Source organism: Ambystoma mexicanum, chromosome 7q (genome assembly GCF_040938575.1).
Source record: "Ambystoma mexicanum isolate Mex_15411 chromosome 7q, UKY_AmexF1_1, whole genome shotgun sequence".
In the NCBI taxonomy this organism is placed as follows: Eukaryota; Metazoa; Chordata; class Amphibia; order Caudata; family Ambystomatidae; genus Ambystoma; species Ambystoma mexicanum.
Window position 1 is genome coordinate 1,018,753,093 of NC_090941.1, and position 22,566 is coordinate 1,018,775,658.

The 22,566-nt window shown below is 45.2% G+C and overlaps 1 protein-coding gene across 6 annotated transcripts in view; it reads right to left on the bottom strand.

The window, feature by feature from the left end:
• Positions 1–22,566, bottom strand: part of ARAP1 (ArfGAP with RhoGAP domain, ankyrin repeat and PH domain 1) — a 2,533,956-nt gene that overhangs the window by 2,444,967 nt on the left and 66,423 nt on the right. For 4 of the 6 annotated variants that reach the window (XM_069640265.1, XM_069640267.1, XM_069640266.1 and 1 more), the window contains exon 1: positions 15,479–15,580. The exons of 1 other annotated variant lie outside the window; for it this stretch is intronic. The gene's annotated coding sequence lies outside the window, so the exon portion shown is untranslated. Of the gene's footprint in view, positions 1–15,478; positions 15,581–22,566 lie in introns of those variants that run through there. One more of the 6 variants, XM_069640264.1, reaches the window with a different exon arrangement.

A 22,566-nucleotide genomic window follows, 5' to 3' on the forward strand; every position in this document is an offset into this window, starting at 1 on the left:
GTGTGTATTGTATTAATGAACAATCTGTTTCTTATGTGGTTTCATGATATATGTATAAATAAAATAATTTGATCGAATGGTTCATATATTTTTTTTATTTTTCTTCTTAAGGAAGTTTGCTCAGCTCTGCCCAAACACTTCCTATGATTTAGTTAGCAGTGTTCTTGCAGAGTAGCCCATTCTTAGCAGCAATCCTAGGGCCATTATTTATGCTAGTCTTCTCCCTGTAGACCACAGACACCATGCTACAATAAGCAGCACATGTTGCCATCATCGAGCTGGTGGTGGCTGGGTATGCGCCTGGCTTATGTAACTCATTTAATATCATCTGGCAGACCTTGAGAGTGTCCATAATTCTGTCTAACGAATTATCCATGGCATTCATTATTTTTCTCCACCCATCATCCCATTTCCAGATTTCTTTACCTTGATTGCCCCAGCAAATGAGTACCCTTAATTTCTGGCAACACAATGGCAATTGCCAATGAAAGCATTGCATGGTCACTCAAAGCAGACTCATGAACAATAAGCTTATTAACTTCACTGGAGTTGGGGCAGAGTTGAAGTCAGTGCTGGAGGATTGGAGAGCGTGGGTCTGTCTTCCCTTTCAGTGACTGAACTGAAGCTGCAAGGTTAAGGAGGAGTCCATCAATAAAAAAAACTCGCAAGCACAGAGTGTCGCAGAGTTGCGGCAGAAATGCAGTCAGTGGCCAATGGGGAGCGTGGAAGACACGAGTTTTATCGGATCCCACGGCTTAGGTGGTTGAAGGCCTGAAGCACCTCGATCCATGTGAGTAACTTATTTTTCCACTTACATAGTCATCTGTGACTTTTGGCGTTTTTTCACAATGTGCGAACTACATAGTAAATCTGCACCAGACTTTCTCCTGAGTGAGTACTATCTAAATAAGGGCTCATCTGTGTTGCGCCTAAACAATTAGCTCTGTGTGTTCTTCGCATGATCCACCCTTGGCGGAAATCAGAGTAGTGAAAAGGAATCAGCCCGCAGCATACCTTCCCTCGCCAAGTGGTCTACCTTTGCACCACAACGTTACTCAGAAGGTGGGAGCGGAAAGCGAGTTGGGGGTGGGCATCATCCAAACTATTGCTGATATGACTGACTCCCGCCCCCCACCAGGTCGTGAAATTGAGATGTTAGCAGAAATGGGTTCGATGGCCAATGAAGTGTTCATCTCAGTGGAGCACTGCACTGTTCTCAATTCAGTCATGTGTCCAGCTCGGAAACATGAAAAGAAACTTATGGACTTTTTCCCCTATCGCTGGCACTAGCACAGACGTGCGCACAAACAACATGACCCGACCTGTGGTTCAGGGGGGCTGGAGGGGTGGGCATAGCATTTCATCAGTGATGGTAGTCTACCGGTGGCGGTCCTGAATGGTTATGAAACGACTGGATTGAATCAACCCATAATTGCTGACGGTGATATAGGCCTGGGTGCTGTAGGGGTGGGCCCTGGAGGGGCCATGGTGGACTTAGACAAAGTGCCTCCATTCATCACTGAACATTTAGTTTAATCAATTAGTAGCTCATCACCTGTGTCTGAGCAACGGCCGGAGCAGGGTTTACATCACACCTCACAGGTTTTGGACGAAAGAGTGAAACAGCCCCATCCATCTCTGCTCTGAATTTAGTATTCAAGTTTGTTCATCAGCCTTTATGAGAATATTAAACTAGAGCTTTCAGCACATACATTGCAGCTCAGTAAAATAAAGATCATGGTGCAAATACTGATAGAGGGAAAAGAAAAAGCTGTCCCTCTGTCAGGAAATAAAGGTAAGGACGTGGTTCTGCCACCTCCCGATTCCACACCTCAAATGCTATGAATAAAGTGACTGAAAGGTCTCTGAAGCAACATGCTCGTCCCAAGTCAGAAAAAAGCTACAAATAAATAATCAAAGAATGAGCGCAAGAATAATGCAAGGTAGAACGCAAGGACGTTTCTCAGAAACCTTAATTTTACTGAGGATGAAGCAGAAAGGTTGGTGAACCATACCTCTAGTGATTGTCCTAAAAGGCAAACCTCTTTTATGGATCTGCCGTTACCTATAAAATCTAAAAACACGCTTTGGACCAATCTTTAAATCGTGGGATAAAACCATAAGCTAATGTCAATGGAAAAGGGATATCTTGTAGTGTTGGGGTTCAGGTGGAGAGCTTAGGTCACGGTCTGCACCCACTAGAAGGTAGGAAGCTTCCTCTTTTGGATGCCTCTCGGAGGAGAGGGGGCTCCAGAATTACAGAACTGGCTGTTCCAAATTATTCACAGTCAAAATCTGGTGCCCAACGACCACTGGGGGTTTCTTAATCTGCAGTTTGATGCAATTCCAACCCCATTTACCCTCAGGACGGGAGTCTACAACCGATAAGCAATTGTATGAAGTCCTTATTTCCAATAGGGTTTTGCTTGAACTTCTTGTTGGCACGGATTCATATATAGTACTGAAAAGGACAAATGTCCTGTGGCTATTACATGAAATCCCTGCTCTTAGCTTGCTCTCATCTAGTGATATAAAATGCATTTACTTTCCTGATGATGAGCGGACAGACTTGGTTAAACTGGGTCTTAAGTCACACTTGTGGTCAAAATACTGTTGGGACAAGCAGACGAAATTCATAGACTTGGTTACGATGTTTTTTTTTAAATGTCAGAACGACCTTTTAGTGGGTCCGATTCAAATGAGGGGAGGCTTTTCATGGATGATCCTGGCTTGCTGGACTGGTTAAAAATAACGTGCAGTAACACCCAAGTAGTGGGAGAGTGGTTTGTTTTGAAAGTCCTATATGCAAGTCTAGATATGAGCAGAGTGGGATTGGTCTTGGTTGCTCAGTGCCTTGTTCTGAGAGTATAGGAAATTGGGTGACCATGGAACTGGGCTTGAGCCTCCTCAAATGTGTCCTCTTCAATGCCAGTACGGATAGATTTGAACACGCGAGGGTTCAAGAGTTGTATGAATGACTTAAAGGCTTTAATTTGTTTGTAACTTTGTTATAACCATGCTACAAGATATCTGGTTAACCTCCCATATTATGATTGACAGGTTTACTATAGTACAGCAACTCGCTCTTAGTTCTAATGGGGGGGGGGCGCCCTTCAGGTGGGTTATTAGTTACAATAAGGAACTCGATCATTACGAAAACGGAGGTAGTTTCAGCAGGTCAACCAGGCATTTTAGCTTTGAAGGCTGATCTTAAAGAAGGGGAAGGTTTGCAAGGTATTATATTGATGGATCTTGATTGAAACTGCGTGAATTCTAGAATTGGTTAATTTTGATTGTGCGACAAATCTTCTTTATGAGTTTATGATTATGCAGGATACATCTAATGTCATTCTAGCAAAAGATTTAAATTTACAGTGTCTGGTGGTAATGTTCTGCTGCCCCAAGTGGCTGCCCAGTCTCCAGAATGGAGTAAAAAGGATGAAATAGTTTAAAGACAGGAACCTGGTAGTGGCCAATTACAATGTTGAAGGGGGCTTGCATGCCAGGGCGATTCTGAAAAATGGCTCTGCATCCTAAATCAATGACTATATTGCACTTTCATTCACAATGTTGTGGAGGTGTAGGTCCTTTAAGGTAGGTGAATCAAATAAAAGTGACCACAATATGCTTATAGCCGACTTCATAGTCAGTCGGAAACCTTGTCAATCGGAATTTCATACAGCTCTCAAAGTAAATCCTGGGGGAAATTGCATATTTAAGTTTCCTGGCGATGGTGTAAATCTCAACACACATTTGTGAAATTGTATGGAAGGCACTAGAGCAGCAGGAAAAAGCCTGTCTCTTTACAAATTGTATGGACTTCTTATGGGATTTGGAACTGCCAAGATGTCCCCAGTCAGAAGATTAAGGGAAAACCACGGCATTTATTCGATCAGGCTGTGTGGGAAAGAAAAAGGTCCCTAAGAAGGGAATTACGCGCCTTGAAAGGCTCAAACCCCATAAGCGCAGACTACTTTCGGGGAAAAAAATCTTTTATGCAAAAATATAAGAGGTGTGTGAAGGCATCATGAAGTAAAACACACAGACAACCGATTCAATTTTCTAAGTGAAAGCTTTATTTTACTTAAATGTCAGGAGCAACACCTAACTTGCCCTATGCTCAGGTGCGATTTCCCTACCTAAAGAAAACTACGGATAGTCTGTGTCAATAAGTTCAAATCAAAAGTCTGTCTGTGTCCAGAACCTATACATGCCCTCACAACTAACTATATTCAATGTGTAGGGATGTCAGCAGCAAAAAGGAATAGTGTTCAAAAATAAAGTTCAGTGCTTCTTCCAGCTCTTGGCTTATACTCAGCTTCCCCTTCCACCAAGTTCAGAACAGTTGCAAAAGGCTTTGGGGTTCCCTTCCCCGAGAACTCGGCTCCTCCAGCTTCCAAAACCAAAATCAGTTCCAATCTTCTAGCTTCCAAAACAGTATCAGTTCAATTCCTAGGTCATGCAGGCTTTCATAGTTCAGATAGATTGCTCTCTTTCTGCATTTAACATTTGCTGCAGTAACTGTTGCAAAATACAAGCTTCTTTACATTTGCTTTTCTTGGCTCTTTCCAAGTAGAGGTCACTCGGTCTAGATGCAGTTGTTGGACCACACGGTCCACACTCTACAGGTCAAGCAACTGATAACCCTCTGCACTTAGGAACACTTCTGTATTCTTCAGGTATTTGCCAGCACATTTTCTCTCTTAACCTGTAGTTGTTTGGACTCTTGGCCCAATACTCATTTCACATTCTTCTTGGAAATCTTTTTGGCTTTGCCACAACTTGTGTCTCACACAATTCACTCCATGATGTTCACGCCTTTGCACCACCTTGCTTTCACTTCATTCATAAGTCGCAACTTTCAATAAGTACTTGTAATACCTAACAGCCTGTGTGGTATTCAAAACTACTTGGTTTGCCTCTTGTAGCCCTTGTACTACTTTTCAGTACTTTCGGCATTCTGGCATGCTGGTTTCCAGTCCACGTAGTGCCCTGGTAAGAGTGTTTCCTTCTTTGCACTCATCCATATGCGGCCGCTCCTTCAGACTTCTCGATTCTACTTCCCTGCTTCTGTTCGCTTCACCTTTCCTCGCAAGAGCCACAGTGAGCACCACTTCCTTCGGCGATGGGGAGGCTTTGTTGTCCCACAGCTCCTGATGTGGACACCGGGTAGGGAGGACAGCAGGCTGCTCGACCCTCTTATGGCCAGCCTTGGCTATGGCGTCTCTTTCACACTCCTGATCAGCACGGTTTCCCTCCAGCCGGGTCCTCTCCAGCCCATTCCACTTCTACAAGCAGAATCCTTCTCTGCAGGCCGTCTTCTCCCCGCGGTTGGACGGTCACTATTCCTATACACCTGGGACCTGTCAAATGGCTGCAGGTGTGAGTCCTTCATTCCGATTGCTTGACCATAGTGAAAACTATTACCAGGACATGCCTGGCTATTACCATTGAACTCCTCCAAAAACCTCTTCCTCGTCTCAGCCACCAAAATGGTGTGAATGAATGGAAGTGTGCATAACTCCTAGTTGTTTCCTCCTCATCCCAGTCTTAAAGTGAAATGGTTGTGGGACATTTCGGGCAGAAGAAAAAGACAAAGACTGATAATAACCTACAAAGGCAGAGAGAATATAGGGTTCACTTTGACAAGGGAAAGGGGGATACCATGTCTCACCCAAAGATGTCCTCTCCTCACTCCCCAAGTTCCCTCCACCCAGTTGATCCTTCCTCGCATCTCCACCCCAGTGTCGGGATCCAAAAGCGATGGCGTTTTCCTGGCCACCTGAGAGGAGGACCACGGGGGAGAAGAAGTGAGAACGCCCTCAGGTTCCCCACACCGATTTTTAATGGCCCAGAAGGATGGAGAACTAATGTCAATTGCACCGACTTTAAACAATGGACGTAACTTCTGGTCACTGATAAAACAAGAAGAGTGTTCCCAAACTGTTTTCTAAAATAATACTGTGACTGAAGTGAGTTAGAAAGTGCATTTTGTGGAGCTTAATAAAATCTTGGAGAGAGAGGATTTGCTGTATGAAGAATGTTTAGAATGAAAGTTGCAATTCGATGCATTTGACATTGAGCGGATGATCACCAAGTCCTCTACCTCCAGCGATGCTGAGCCAAATGGCCTCACTCATCATACTTTAAAGGCAGATAAAGTGCTTAGTTTCCATATTTTGTTCCTCCTTTTTATAACCGAATACTTCATGGAATGTTTCCATAACTGTCCCTATTTTAAGAAGGGTGATTGTGCCGATCCTTCCAACTACAGGCCGATTGCCCTTCTAGACGAGGCTAGCAAGATTTTTGCAGCACTAGTACTACAGGAATTGGAGGCATGTGCACATAGTTCAGGAGTGCTGCAGAAATTCCAGATCGGTGGACATACCCCTTTCTGAAGCCTAAGTGACATGGTTATGAATATTATGCGTGCCAAATCCTGGACTAATGCAAATCCAATTCTTTATGCTGCACTAATAGACTTTTCTAAGGCCTTCAACACTATTAACCCAGGCAGACGTTGGCAAAAACGGAAACTGTGGGGTCTGTCTTCATCGTTCCTGGTCTTGATTGCAGATACACATAGTATAAGAGTGCAGGTTAGATTGGACAAGCAGGGAAACCTTCCGAGCCCTATTAACATTGGCAGAGGGCTTTGTCAGGGGTGCATATTAGCTCCCTGCCTGTTCAATCTTTACCTGGCGGATATTGGCGAGGTCCTACAGAAGGCATAATTTATTAGGTGAACAGAAGATTCGCTGGATTGCCTATGCAGACGACCTTTCTTTAGTCGACCAAACACGAATAGGCCTCCAGGGTCTTCTAGATGCCCTGGCATCATATGCTACTGTAAATCATTTGGTGATAGATGCCAAAAAGTCCCACGTTGTGCGTTTTACTAAAAGGGCAAAGCAGCGACTTGGGTTCAAAAGGTATTCGGAACTCAGCTGAAATAATCATGCTTGTGAAAGTCATATAATTGGGTTTTAATATCACTGCTCAGCCAAATACATATACCCTTCAAATAATTTGGAAAGTACGGTTGACCAATTTTCATATTAAATGTGTAGACTGCTGGCCAAATATTGCAGATTTTCAATGTTACCTTCAATAAGGTTTTATAAAGCAAAAGCGATACCTGCCTTATTACATGGTATTGAAATAGAAAGTCAGACATATGATTTAGACTGGGTACGCTTAGAAGGGAGGCTCTGCAAAAAGGTATTCAATCTTCTGCTGAGTCTCCCCCATTGGCCTCGCTGCGCTTTGAACTAGGCATTTCTTCACTCAAGGACTTGCTGGATTGGAGGATTGTGTCATTTTCCGGGATATTCCCCCCCCCCCTGACCTTGTCCCTATATGAAGATTTAAAAGTAGAAATGATTCATAGAAGAAAATCCGGGTGTGGTAAACAAATCTATTATGATGGTCGACTGATCAACCACTATCGAAATAACACATACCTATCATTTGCACTCCTTCTCCAAACTTGATAAGTTGCTTGGGGTTTTGCCGAGGTACCTATGTAGGTTCCCAATGCCTTTTGGCAGAGTCAATTACTGAGATTCTGCATGAATTTGCTATATACGGCGAGGACCTGGAAGTGAGTAGTAGGATACAAAGGTTTGACGGACTGTGCCAATTCTGCCAAGGATGTGAATTGAAGCAAACATTAAAGAACTTAATAGTGATATGTCCAGCTCTTCAAGAATGGTGCCAATTATACTTTTGTTGTTTTGTAGGCAAAGTTGAATTGCTCAATAGAGATGAATTTTTGGACATATTGTCCTTAGGACATGAAACATTTTTGACTATTGAAGTTCTCACCAGAGGTTTCTAACCACGGACCCGGGGATCGAACCTGTGTTGCTCTACGTCATCTTGTTCCCCAGGTCGAGCTTGTTGCCGTTGAGCTATCCTCCTGAGACAATTTCAAAATAATGGAATGTATGGATGTATTTATGTTTAATATGTCTGATTTTATTGGGTGAATTTGATGTTTAAAATGTTTTTCTTAAATGTTGTGTGTTATTTGGCCATAATATGTGAAAGGTCAATTTTATTTGGCCATAACACATTACATTTGAAAATAAACTTAAAAAAAGATTTAGTCAAGGGCTGCCTGTAATTTACCATTTCTTCAGGTATATGTGTATGGCAAATTCTTGTGTGCTCGAACACTTACCATACACTGACCCCAGTCTTTCAAGCAGTCACTCCATTTCAACCCAGCTAGGATGTGCATGTGTTGCTTACGGTTACCCTGAGGAATATCAACTTCACCAGACATCCTCCTTCCAAGGAATTGACTGCTAGTACAACATAGCCATTACTATAATGCACAAGCCATTCTTCGAAATACCTTGTCACAGTATCCATGATGGTTGAGATTTCTTTTCGGGTAGCAGGGTCATTTATGTTCAGAAGTAATAATTTAGTCCCAATAACCCCGCAAAATAGATGAATAGATTCATTAACACTGTGCTGCAGGTGTAGAATGGCCTATTGTCTAAAAACAGAAAACAATTATTTGGTCATGGAAGCAAATTCCCATGACATAACAAGGGGAAACCTCTGGTGCATGAAAATAAAGAGCTACATTTTATTTTAAGAAGTTAAAGTAGGTACTAACAGATAACTACTTAAACGTATAAAGAAGACATACAAACGACACGTTGGGAAAGGCTTTTACACCCGGCTCTGATATAAATCTGATAAGATTTCGATCCAGAGATCAGATTTTGTTTTTCTGGAGATGGCACAAACTTCTGGATTGTTGCAATTTAAGCAGGACGGAGTGATATATGATATGCAGTTTTTGAATAAAATGTTTATATTAAAAATATGACTGTGTAATTGAGGGTATGTTTTCAAGAGGAGGAGAAAATCTAAAATGTAGCTATTCCCAAAGGAATAAAAAATGATCTGAAATAAGAAGCCAGGTACACCTTCAGAATCGTTTCATGTACTCCTAGCCAACGAGGACATTGGAGGTGGATTTTGAGACCATTCGCCAACATAACGTTACCAATTGAGTTTAGAATAACAAAAATGTAGCTTTAAAAGATGTTGGGCCAATGGAATAATTCCCAAATCGAAGAACCTGAGTTGTGAGGTAGTGTCATACTACATATGATACAAGAGGAAGAAGGGGCGGGGGAAAGGAAGTGGAGGAAGAACAGGGCCTGGAGTTGAAAGGCTAATAAAAAAACAACAACAAGCCAGGGTGGAACAGATCAGAGGGGAATAAAGCACCTAGAAGCGGATTGTAAGCCCTGCAGGGACCAGCGCAGAGGAGGGAGTGTCCAGCAGGAGAACAGGGTAAAGGGATACACTACCTTAAGCTGAATCCCACTGTCATTTTCTTTTTTGAACTAAGTAAACGGAAAGTCTCACTGTAATTTACTTGCACCTCCTTTTAGATTAGGATTTACTGGCTCTTACACAAAAAAACACTTGTGTACAGGCGCGCTATAAATTACGTATTCATATCATAAATAGCCTGCTTATGGTAGGAGAAATTATGTGGTATCAGTGCCTCGAGTCCGGTTTCAGCGCTACTGGAGACTTGGTGGTTTTGCACCGCGTAGAGAGAGCGTAGTGAAATAAGTGTCCACGTTATTGGAGCGAGCGCAATGAATAATGTCTCTTCTTTCTTACAGGGGTTTGTGCGCTCGTGCAACTAACCTGGATTCCAGCGTTGCAGGAAGATTCGGTGAGTATGCGCAGCGTTACTGATGTGCGTGTGTTAACGCTGTTCTTCTTTGTTCTTATAGAGGCCGGTGTAGAAGTCCCCTCTTGACTGGAGATAGCTGCGGCATGCAGTAAGAACCAGGTAAGCTGAAGCTGAATGATCCAGAGCGTGTAAGAAGAAGTAAGATGATCCAGAGCAGGTGAGCAGAAGCAGGACGATCCGGAGCAGGTAAGCAGAAACAGGATGATCCGGAGCAGGTAAGCAGATGCTGGCTGATCCAGAGCACGGCAAGTGTGTTGCTGATACAGCTCACAGTAAGCACTGGAAGAATCTTGGGTGTGGCTTATATAGCCAGCCACACCCAAACACTAGAGAGCTCATGAGTTATCATGCACTTCCTGTTTGGCAACAGATAGTGGTAACCAGGAAGTTACTACAAACACTAGGAAGGAATTAAAGGAGGGATTTGTTATGGGTTCTTTGTGTGACTATGCCAGGCCTGCCAAGCCGCCACCCAGCTTGCCCCAACTACCTGCCTGATACCCATGGCAAGGATATTGCTGGAGTAAGTGTCCAAAAGGATCTGAATGTGGCATCACAATTTAAATGTTGGATTATAAACCCTGATGCTTTGCAAGTACCTTAGCAAAATGATTACCCCTGATTGGTGTCTCTTTCATAGGGTGTAGATGAATAGGGTATACATCTTGTTTATTAGGCATACAATGCATGACCTTTGGTTGTAATCACGACCTACATTAACATTTCTCTATAAAATAACAAATGATATTTTAGTCCACTTATTTTAATTGTCCTGGATTGCATTAACATAATAGAAGTGATATTGCTTTTAAATCAAAAGTCATCACTCCAACTCATTTGCTTAAGGTTTGAATACCTTTCACATTTTCAACATTTCCAGTACATGATTTCATTGATTTACTACAACTAGGTTGACCATTTTTTTAACCACTATATTCAAGGGGAATACCATTTAAATAACTTTGTAAATGTGCAGCGAGTCATTTTGAATTCAATAAACATTTTACGAACAGGTATACTTCAGAAAAGACTTTCAAATATTTTCATCGGAGACTATACATTTTAGATTTAATTAAGCAAGAAGCCCACTCCCTTTTCTATACATTTCTGTTTATAGCCTGTATTAGCTGTGATGAATGAGATGGAGTCATCACTGTTTTCCCGGCGGTGACCACCACCCATGTGGCCAGGGGACGGCAGCCACTACCGGATCCTGACCCTGGGGGCAGCTATATGAGGGAGGATCACATAGGAGGAGACAACCTCCAGGGAGATGGCATGGCGTCATTGGATGTCACATGGTATCCCCCATTTGCCCATTAAGAAAACTCCTTAATGCCCAATATCCTAATAGCTTACTGCCATGCATCTATACCAGCCCCGCTTAGGGACAATGGAGAAACCTTTTCCCCAAAACCCTTTAACACCAACCTTCCATCCCTGGTCTAAAAACTAAAAGTTCCAAGAATAACTTTTACAGTTCTAATTTTCCTCCATATAGAACTGGCTTGTCATATGAAACCATTGAAAGTGATACCCCAAGTAACATGAATCAGTTAATATTGATGGACTCCCACAAACACCTAAGTACTGGGACGAGGAGGAAGAAGGGATCAATGCAGAGAAGACAGAGCTTCAAGCTCAATGAGCGCGCTAGTTGTTTTCAGACAACACCTATGAGTGGAACATTTAATGATGTTCGGGAGGAGTCGTCGTACCTCTCTGCATGGTTTGTGAGCAAGGACGAGTGTGGCAGAGCCAAGGGGCTCGCCAGCAAGGAGGCGGAGGAACATTACACCCGCAGGACAGGCCGCAGACAAGCCAGGAACTGAGGGTAGATTCCTGGGCGTTTGTTAACGTGAGAAAGCAATGCTTCACCTACGAGGACCTGAAGGAAGGTAGACACGCTGAAGCAAAGCCGCGAGCGGAACCATAATGACGCAGCAGCAGTTCAAAGCAAAAACAATTGCAGCGTAAACGTGAACGGGACCGAAGACACCACACAGAGCCAGTGAGTTGACCCAAGAAAGTGGGGATTCCGGGGCATTTCGGCGACCGCGCCAAACATATTTTGTAAATTTTAAAGCTACAGAAACAGAGACAGTTAGGAGATTGTTTGCAGCCCAAGAAGGCACATTGCAAATGCGAACCCCAGACATATATGAGTGCATGGAATGCAGAAATGGGGAATACTCAGAGCGAATTTTTTAAACAACCAGAAATACAAAACCAAAGAAGATATATGCAATTATGGAAGTAAAAGAGGAACTGTTATATATGAATACAAGAAGTCTTGTCAGGCAAATAAACCAGGCAGCGACAAGTCCACGAGAAGTAAACTAGGCAGTCACAAGTGCACAAGATGTCCTGGCAGAGGAGTATACCCGGCAGTCACAAATCTACAGGAAGTCCCAACAAAGGAAGTCCCAAGAAGGAACCTTTGAGAGAAGGAACTACAAGGCTAAGGAGCTTTGTAACTAACAGGATTGGTGTGCAGCCAGAAAGAGACAAAGAACTGTTAGACCAAGAATCGTTGGCATAGTGTTGAAGAATCCAGGGGAAGGGAATCACCCTCTGGAATCCTTTTACTTTTGAGAACTTTTATGTAGGAGCTGTTCTATTATTCCTTTATGAACTCTTTTTGCAACCACCAAGTTAAAAACATTTCCCTTTTCACCTTATAATTTGGTTTGTAGTGCGAGGATCAGGATAGAACGTTTGGACACAAGGCCGGTTTTGATTTTGACATCCTGACACCGACAGATCCTTAGTTTTTGGTTTTAGGTAGGGAAATTCCTCTTAGAGCAGGATCAGAGAGGCATTTTCTCAACCCGGTTTATGTTAATAACAGTCTTTAACCAAAAACACAGCAACGTTGTTTATGACTTTAATTTCTGACTCCTTACATAGCCAAGAGTGAAAAAATATAAAATCAAACTTTCTCACGGATTATAAATATTGGTTTTGATTCCGTTTTCAATTTTTAAATCAAAGGTTGTTACAAAATAGTGTGATTCTTGTCCCAGAGTTTGGGGATTGTTGCATTTGGAACTATTGTACTGGAGTTACTGTCATCGGATCAAGAATCCAAGTTTTATTTCAGAGTCGCTTAATTTTTTTTTTTTTTTTTTTTTGTTTTGGCTGAAATAAATCAACCTTTCAAAAGAAAGAATAAGAAAACAAATACATGTAAGACAAGATTCATAAACATAGACATCAACATCAAAATCAGCATCAGGCATCAAACATGTTTTAAGTATCGCTTAATTTCCCAGAACAGGTATCACCAAATTAAAATTTAAATATGTGAGAGCACCAAATCGAATCCTACTGCAAATCTTCAGGGCAGAACTACTGGGGACCTCCAATAAGGTTTGGGACCAACATTACTCCTCCATCTCCCACAGCAACTTCCCACAATATCTTGGGCCACTTAGAAGCCCTGAATAGTTTAACAAATTAACTAAAATGTCTTCATTTGTAACTTTTCCATTGCACCTGCCCAGTATTCAGAACCAACACAAATCAGAAAATGATCTGTACATAACCCCAGTGCACTCTGACCTTGCCCTCAAGAAATACCAAAACCCACCACTTCAGTCATCAGAACCCCAGCATTCCGAACCAGGGAGTTGGGTACGGCGCTGCCCAGCCAGTACTCCCAACACCCGGGGCTCGCAGCACTCCTCTGTGACCACCAAGTCTGCCAGCATTGGACCAGAGTGCTTGAGGTAGAATGGCAAGATAGCGGGTAGAGTTCCCAAAGAGGACGCAGGACTCCTCTACCCTGGAGCACATCGGGGCAGTTCGCAGAAGGTATCTATTAATTTACGGCGCTACAGCTCTCTATAGCCAATTGAAAGCGCTGGAAGAGAGAATGGAGGCCGTAAAAAAAAGGCACAGTCATTAGTTCCAGGTGGAGTTTGGTATTCTGGATAAGGATCCTCTAGGATAGTACAGGTTCCCCCCAAAAAAGAGAAGTCCAAGATAAAGATGTATTTGTGTCGTGAAAATGTATGCATCTGTAATCATTTATGAGACGTTAACAAAACGAAAGGAGGCGAGGGGGGAATCAAAGGAAAAGGACCATGCATGCTTAAACAGGTCATCTGAAGCTGGTAAGCTTCAGGGAAGTGACCGCCAACACACCAATGACATTCATTCTTAAATCCAATAAAAATGCAACACTAGAGGTCAGCATCTGGGGATGGCCAAATAGTCCCTGCCGTCTTAATGGATTTCGCTGTATTGCAGACCTCGGAGTCCTGCTTTTCTCACAGAATGAAAGAGGAAGTGGGCAAAAATATGCAAAGCACAGACGACTGAACTTGCCACACTGGACACGTGATAACCTCAAAGCTTTATTAAAAAAGTCAAACTCAGTTTAGACATAAAATACCTCCGGGGGTAGATTAATAAAATTAAAAAATTAAAAACACGCAGAGGCGAGAATGTAGCGACTAATTGAAGAGCACGTTTTCAAAGAAAAGCATTCATTTTTGGGACAGAACACACAGAGTAAGTGTGAGAAAAAAAATTGTTTCGCAAATCCACCCTCTCTCTCCCGCGGTCGGTCAAAACAACTTCCCCTTTTCTTGTGTTTGCTAATCCGAGGACATAGTTGCTACAGCTCTGAGCTCCAGCCTCTCGTGAACACACGCACATAGCGTAGAGCACAAGTGGCAGCAGGCACAGTTCCAACATTAATATGGCATCTTTGCCGCTCGGAGTATCCCTCGCATGGAGCAGGTAAGATCTGCGAGCCCTTGGATGGCCAGCAAAATGACTGGCAAGGACAGGTAAGACTCCTCCTGCCATACCTGCGAGGACGATAAAACGCGCACCCTTGAGGTTGCAATAGCGCCCCATTGTTCAGGTAGCGCACCCCACAAATATCTCCCTAAGCATGAAGCATATAAAAGAGGTGTTTTAAAAAAAAATATATATATATTATTACTATTGCTTGTTCACCGCTATCCTGCAATCTGAACTGCCTCTTTGCTTTTGAGGGCAAGGGAGTGGATAGCTAAAGGAATAGGGCAATTTAAGAATCCGACAGTGAAACAGCCATTTCATGTCCAAAAAGGCATTTTCTTAGTATCTCTTGGAAGGAATTGAACACATCTCATGTAAGTATTATATTGATATTATTATTTTTTTGTATTGCAAGTCGGGTATTGTTTATGTACGACTCGTTTCCACGGGCTTTCAATACCACACCACTGAAAACAGCAGATGTTGCTATTGCCCAACTCAACGAGGGTTATTTAATAATGGTTGATCCACAAAAGGCAAACAAATGCAGTTTGCACCACCAGCCAGGAGTGTACATCTGTGTGCAGTAAGTTAAAAAACAGATGCCTGCAATAGATACATAAAGCCACTGAGATATTTTACTGGCCAACAAAACACAACGGCACATATACAACTGCAGGTTTTCTGTTCTCAAAACAGAGACCTGTTCAGAATGTAAAACGGGTCGAGAAAGGATGACAGGAAAGCACACTTTTCAATGGAGAGAAACATACAAACAATACGGTTCGTTGATTAATGTTATACAGACCATGAAGTTGCAGAGAATCCAAAGATAAACAAAGTGACTTATGCCTCGGGTAACGGGTGCGCGCCTTGGCGCAGAGGCTCTTTCGACCAACAGCTCGTTACGCTCTGTAAGCACTACCCCTCACCCCTGGTCCTTGATTACACCCCTGGCGCGCCCGACGCTTCGTATAGGAGTACCTGAGCGCTGGTGGTGGGCGCTTTATCCCCGAAGCTGGTCACCCTCCAGGCTCCCGGCGAGCTGCTGAAGTCCAGTCGGCTGCTCAGCTCGATAACTTCCTGATTGGCTAACACCCAGAAGAGGAACTAAAACACAGCAGAATGCCCGCCTGCTGGTACAGAGGAGTGATCTGAAAGCCCATGGCCTCAGGCTGTGTGCACACATGCTGTACGCCAGCATCAGAAATGAAAGCCCACACCTCCCCACAAGCCAAGGCGTAGGGTGCTTGCTTTGGTGGTTGTGGTGAGGACTTATTTAGGTTTACGAACTTGTTGCACAAATTGCCTACCCCTGGCCGGGTCAAATAAAATACACGTGAAAATATCACATTCATTATGATGAATACGAATGAATATATACATTCATTACCTTTTCCCCTAACAACCCCCCACACCCCATACCTCTCTCACGTTACGTACCAAATCTATAATTATTATAAAACCAAAAACCTTGTTGAAAAATCCAGAAGTGCCTGCTCTGTAACTGCTTGCACTTCTGCACATTGAAGGCAATGGGATGGCCCCAAAGCCGGGTTTCCCCATTTGTTGGGGAACTGTTCTCATTGACCAATCTGCAATGATTCAGCACTATTCTGAAACCGAAGTGATAGAACCACCTCAACAGCAGGTGTTTTCGCCCATTGGTGTCTTGTAAGAATGGTTTGCTGCCTGCTGGAGGCACTAGTGCAGATCTGTGGGGCACAGGGATAGAGATCCAGGGCTCCACCCGATTGGCAGGCAACTATTCTGCTTAGCTCCAGGCATTGAGCTGACAGCAAACTGTCTCAGGAGGCCCCACTAGACAAAGCACTAGTGCAAATAGGACGAGGTCTGATAATGGTCTCAACGTGCTCCTGAGCATACTAAGAAAGGAGAAATCGTGCTTTTTCTATTACGAGGGGTCACCTATGGTAGCCAATACTCTGACATCCCCAAATCCTTCGTGCACACTCGCTCTTAATGTAGAAAGGGAGGGGTGGGGGAAGCGAGAGAGAGACTGGCCCTATCAGAGTGAGAGAGTGACAATGGGACTTTCTGCAAAGGTGAGTGCTAGAAGTGCGGCTAGGAAAACATGTGCTATTTTACACCTTGTCAAGGCTGGTTAAATCTGGCAAATTATGTTTGTGTGTATGTTCTATGTTAAATGTTTTTATTGACTGGTGTATTTTGCTCTTTTATTGTTTACAAAAATGGACATTTTCTTAGTATGTTGGAGGGATCATATGATTATGCTGTTTGTTTATTGATATGTTCTTTAATTGAATAATTTTGATTTGTGTTCTCTGGGTCACTATTCCTTTCTGTATTTGATTCGTCTGTGATTTAATTTAATGACATACTAATAAAGAGATTTTAAAAAAATAACATCTGGCAAATGATCTAGAACAACGTTTCTGGAAATTAAAAACCCAGACTTGTTCAAGGTCGCTATAAAGGTTCAATTGCAAGCTGTGTCACACTCTAGTGACATGGAATAGCAGCTCTAAGGCTTGTTGTGTAGATGGGCGTTTCTGTTTTAGGTACATACACTTGGCTGGCAGGCTTGTCTTAGGAAGAAGAGAACAGAAAGATGAGAGCATGGAAATTCGAACTGAGTAGCCGACACAGAAGAGAGAAAACAACAACAAAAATCAAAAAGATCGTCCAGGCTTTTATGGGGTCAGTCAAACACATCATGCGATGGGGAGCAGCCACTGTGAACCCTGGGAACACAATCAATGGGAATCCTAACAAAGTGTAGGAAACACCCTAGCAATCCAGCAGCAGTCACAGGGTTGAACAATTTCGGGAAGCAGTATGTGGAGAGGAAACCACCATTGCTGCAATATACGAGCAGAAGTGAACTCATGAAATCAGGCAGAAGACTGCACATTTCCAGGAAGGTGCATTGAAAAGCTTGTAAATCCTGGCAAAAGCCAAAAGGAGATGTGACAAAGGCACTGTGGGCACAACAGAAAAGAGCCCCCATACTCTAGTGGGGAGCAGCCTGATGTGACCCTTGGAAGAGGTTAATGGGGGATGTCACAGAGCTCCCCAGTCCTGCTAATTCTGTCAAGAAAGATGAAAAGCTCATGTGTTTCTTTCAGGCTAATGGCACAAAACCCCCAGACTCGCTTGTAGTGGAAAAGGTCACTTTAACCCCTCTACAGCTGAGGGGTTTCCCTCCCAGTGCTGAGCCCTTTTTTGGAGATTTCTTTATGTCACATTAGATCCCTTGTAACCTTTTTGTTACATGAGATAGCTCAGCCAAATTTGGCCCCTTTTCTTCCCACCTGCAGGCGGTCATAACGCCACCCTAGTTTGCTTCAGGGGGGTGAGAGAAAATAACAAAAAAAGAGAGCACATTATGTGTTTTTTCAGAAAATGCCAATTAAACGATTTTCAACGAAGCCTAGGGTTTTTTTATTTATTTTATTTATTTATTTTCTTCTAAGAGCTAGGAACAAATGGTTTGCAGTTATGAAATTGACATTTTCCAAGCTTCCAAAAACAGGTTGAGTGGAAAGAAAAAAATATTTTATTATAAGGTTACCATCAGATTTGTGCTAGGTAGGTGATTTTACCCTTTTAAAAAAAAAGTTCCTTCTTGGAAGGAATGGAAGGGGAGGGTAGGAAAGCTCCCTTGTTGGTCGACCGTCCCAAAGTTCAGCAGCAGTCCCAGGGAGCCCCGGCAGTGTTGCCATCCTTCCTCTGAGGGAAAAGCTCTAACGCAGCCTAACCACAACTCCAGACGGTCAGGGGTGATATCCCCATCCTTGGCCACCTGTCCTGACCGCCCCAAAGTTCAGCAGCAGTCTCAGGGAGCCCTGGCAGGGTCACCAAACCTCCCCAGAGGGAAAAGCTGTAACGCAGCGCAGCCAGTGCTCCAAGTCGGTCAGGGGTGAAGTCCACAGCTTTGGGCGCCTGTCTCCAATGTGGGTCGACCGTCCACAAGTCTCCAGCTGCGGTCGCAGTGAGCCCTGGCAGGGTCACCCGCCCTCTCTGGGGGAAAAATCTGTAATTCAGCCCAGCCAGAGCTCCAGCATGGCCAGGGGTGCTGCCCCTGCCGTTGGGCTCCTGTCTCCAGTGTGGGTCGACCGTCCACAAGTACAGCAACGGTCCCAGGGAGCCCCAGCAACATCCACATCCCTCCCCTAAGGGGAAAGCTGTAACGCATCACAGCCAGAGCTCCAGGGCAGCCGGGGGTGCTGCCCCTGGCCTTCAATGCCTGTCTCCCATGTGGGTCGCTCTTTCCCAGGCCCAGCTGTGGCCCTAGTGAGCCCTGGCAGGGTCTCCATCCCTCCTATGAGGGAAAAGCTGTAACGCGGCATGGGCACAACTCCAGGACAGCTGAGGGTATTGCCCCAACCCTGGGCGCCCGTCTTCCATGTCAGTTGCCTGTCCATAGGCCCTGCGGCATTCCCAGGGAGCCGCGGCAGGGTGGTCATCCTTCCCTGGAGGGAAAAGCTGTAACGTAGTCCAGCCAGGGCTTTAGGACTGCTGGGGGTGCTGCCGCCGCCTTGGGCTTCTCCTTCACACTGGGTCGACCGTCCACCACCGCAGAGACATTTCTAAGGAACCCCCACAGGGTTCCCATCCCTCCCCAGAGGGAAAAGCTCCAACGTGGCCCTGATAGAGATCCAGGACAGCCGGGTGTACTGCAACTGGCAATGGGCGAAACAGCCCCAAAATCATTTACCTGGTGGCTTAGTGCTCCTTACTGCTTCCCAAGGTTGGCACAATGGGACCAGACCCTAAATGGTTCCATCCAGGGAAGCAGAAAGGATCTGCCCCTCCATGGGGGGATTCCAGAGAGTGCTGGCCCTACAGGAATAGGGCCATCCACCTGATGCCCCCTAGTGTGCCTCCAACAACATTTTCCTATGTTGTTTTGCAATCCTTGGGGGTAATGGGTGCAAAACAGCACCCATCTGCCCCCAAAGAAGCCAAAACATTGGGGCGTTGTTTTTTTAGGTGGGTGGGGGGCACCCCCAAAATCAATTCCATGGTGGTCCAACGGGATTGCTGGTCGAGGTGCGAACGGTCTCCCCTTTCCAACAAACCCTTCCCCATGCAAATTGGGCAGAAAATGCCCAAGCAGCACTAAACACTGTGCTGCTATATTTACATGCTGAAGCCTAATGGCTGGGAGATGGGAGCTGAAGCGGGGGGTGATCGCCCCCCCAAAAGGAAGGCAGTGCGGAGGACGAGGTATCTGGTCCCCCGCACTGGAAACATAGTGCGGAGGACGAGATACCTCGTCCTCCGCACTTAAGGAGTTAATGGGACAAGCCACATCTTACAAATAAACGTCAACCTGGGACTTTGGCCTTACAGACTACAGATCAATTAACAATCACCAAAACAATTAATCAATTCCTGCTCCTTATTCCCTCCCCTCCACCTCAATTACTCCCAACCTTCCTTCCCCCTTTCTCCTCCATCTTCTCCCCGATCCCACGCCCCTCCTCCTTCAATACCTCTTCCCCCCCCTTTTGTACCCCGCACCTGTCAATGCAAACAGCGCTGCCCTCTTCTTTACTGTGCTACAAACCCTTTTTGCTTCCCACAACCATCCTTCAAAGGGGCCATGTCCCCAGCACCAGAAAAACCCTCCCAATAGGCGTTCTTTCTGCTCTCTCTACCCCCAACTCCCTTTTACCTCCATCCCAGTATGATGCTTTCCACCGCTAACCTCAATTCCAACAAACAGTATTGGTCCCCATAAGTGACAAATTAACTCAATCTTCCGGGAATAAATCGAAAGCCTCATATTCGATGTCTAGATGCGCTAGCGTCAGCACTCCCAAGACCTGCAAAATATTAACATCCCCCGGTTAATCTTCTTCCTCATCCGCTCCACCACCCCTCCTTCACGGCTCCCGTCCATACAACTCCTTGGCACCATCTCAGTCCAGAACAAAACAACAACTGGCCAAATCTCTCTCAACCAACTGAGGTCCCTCTTCATCTTCTTTAACAACGCCACACCTGTCTCCTTAATCAAATCGTTCTCCCTGCATGTAACACCAGCACCGCCGGAACCCCATGGCGCTCTCTCATGCCCTCCAGCATAGGAAACAGTTGCTCCGACAATCCCAGTTCCATCACAGCAACACCAACTCATAGCTACACCCAACAATTGGGTACCCAAAACCCTCTTTGCCGCAGCCATCCCTGCCCATTTCACTATGGAGTGTCCGCATATCCATACTGAGGCTCCTCACTGCTCCTTCGGACCATATCGGAAAAAGAAAAAGACAATGAGCCTCCCATCTGAAGAGTGCCCTTCCCGTCCTTGCGCTCCGCCACCGTAAGAGTTCCCCTCGCCCAGGTCTGATGTACCCTTCATACTTTGCTGATTTCCAGCGCCCTAAACTCTTAACATTCTCCTCAGACAAACCTAACCTGCTCCTCTGCTTTCTCGTTCAAAGCTAGCAGGGCCCTCCTCATTACTTCCTAAATCTGCCCCACCGTGAACCATTCTCCATTCTCAGGCTGAAAAAGCAAATCTTGCCTTACCATACATCTCCTCCGCCATACCAAACCCGCCCTCACTGGGCATAACTCACCACTACCCTTGTCCAGGTGCGTCCAACACCTCTTACCCGCTTGATCCTTCTTACGTTTGTCAATTCTGATATCCACGCGGTTGACAGACAGACATCCTTCCACATCAGGCCCCCATCAGGTACACCTTCTGTACCAGCTACGACACCCGAAATGCCCCAAAAAACAACCACATAAAACAAGCTGAAAATATGTCCCTTTCCCAGGTAGACCAGCATAGGTCACGAAGAACCGGACACATTCTACCAAACAGCCCTGCTGACACTGGCCTCCTGCTGTCCTCTCTTTTTCCTTGCCCAACCTTCCAGCATTCTACGTGCCATTTCCCCAATACTAGACTGGAAGCCCAAAACCACTTCCCATAAAGCAAGATGCCTACCAGTTTGCCAGCTATCGTCTTCCTGGACCATCCTCTACCCACACAGCCCAGTATAAAGTTGACCACATCTTCCCTAGTCCTCTCCTCCGAATCATCCCTCCTCTTCCAACTGCACGCTTCTCCTCTCAAAAACGCCAACCACATTCTCCTGTAAGGTGCCCGCGATGTCGGGCCAGTGAACCCTCCAATAAGTGCAACGTTCTCAATCTCCTAGCTGCCACAGCTCCTCTGGGATCCAGTGCCCTTCCATCTCTGCTTCCGGTGCCAACCCATGGAATCTCTGCCACTGAAAACGAGATAATGCATCAGCGATACAGTTATCCTTTCCTGGCACGTGCGTCACCCTAAAAACCATATTCCATTTCAGCACCTCAAAGAGCCTGGCCACCATCTGATCCCTGGCGGATTGCCTGTCCACAATGTTAACCACAGCATCATTATACACGCTGAAATTCACTTTATTATCCCGCAACTCTCTGCCCCACAATTCCAACACCCCTAGCAACGGAAATAATTTCCAGGAAAGCTACGCTCCTCCCCCTCTCTTCCACTGCTCAGGCCACCGTTTTGCACACCATCTGTCTCTCCAATACACGCCAAAACCTCCAGCGTCCAATGCATCAAACAAATCCTGCACCTCCCAAGCAACTGGCTCCCCCTGCGGCCACATGGACACGCCGGTAAATTCCTCCAGAAATCTCAACCATACCCTCCAAACTTCCCTGAAATCTCCTTCCTCCTGCCCCCTGCCCCCTTTTGTGCTGGCCACTTAACCCCCAACCTAACCCAATGCTGCGGACCATTCCCTGCCCACCTCTTGTCACCCTGTCTTCGCCACCCAGCCGCATCATCCTGGCCTCCACACCGCCACTCCTATTTTTCCTCTACGGGCTCCTATTGTGGGGACAAAACACATCAGCATTGTCTCCCACCCCTCTTCCCCGCACTCACCCCATATACCCCGACCAACCTCCCCCCAAACCTACCAATCTGTTGTCCCTTTTCTCCTTCAACCCACTCCCCCGAACCCGCTCCTTCCACAACAAGCAGTCCTCCTCACCCTTCTCAAACTCCACAGTCATGTTCTGTAAGCCCGCTCGGGCAGATCCTCCTCGGGCCA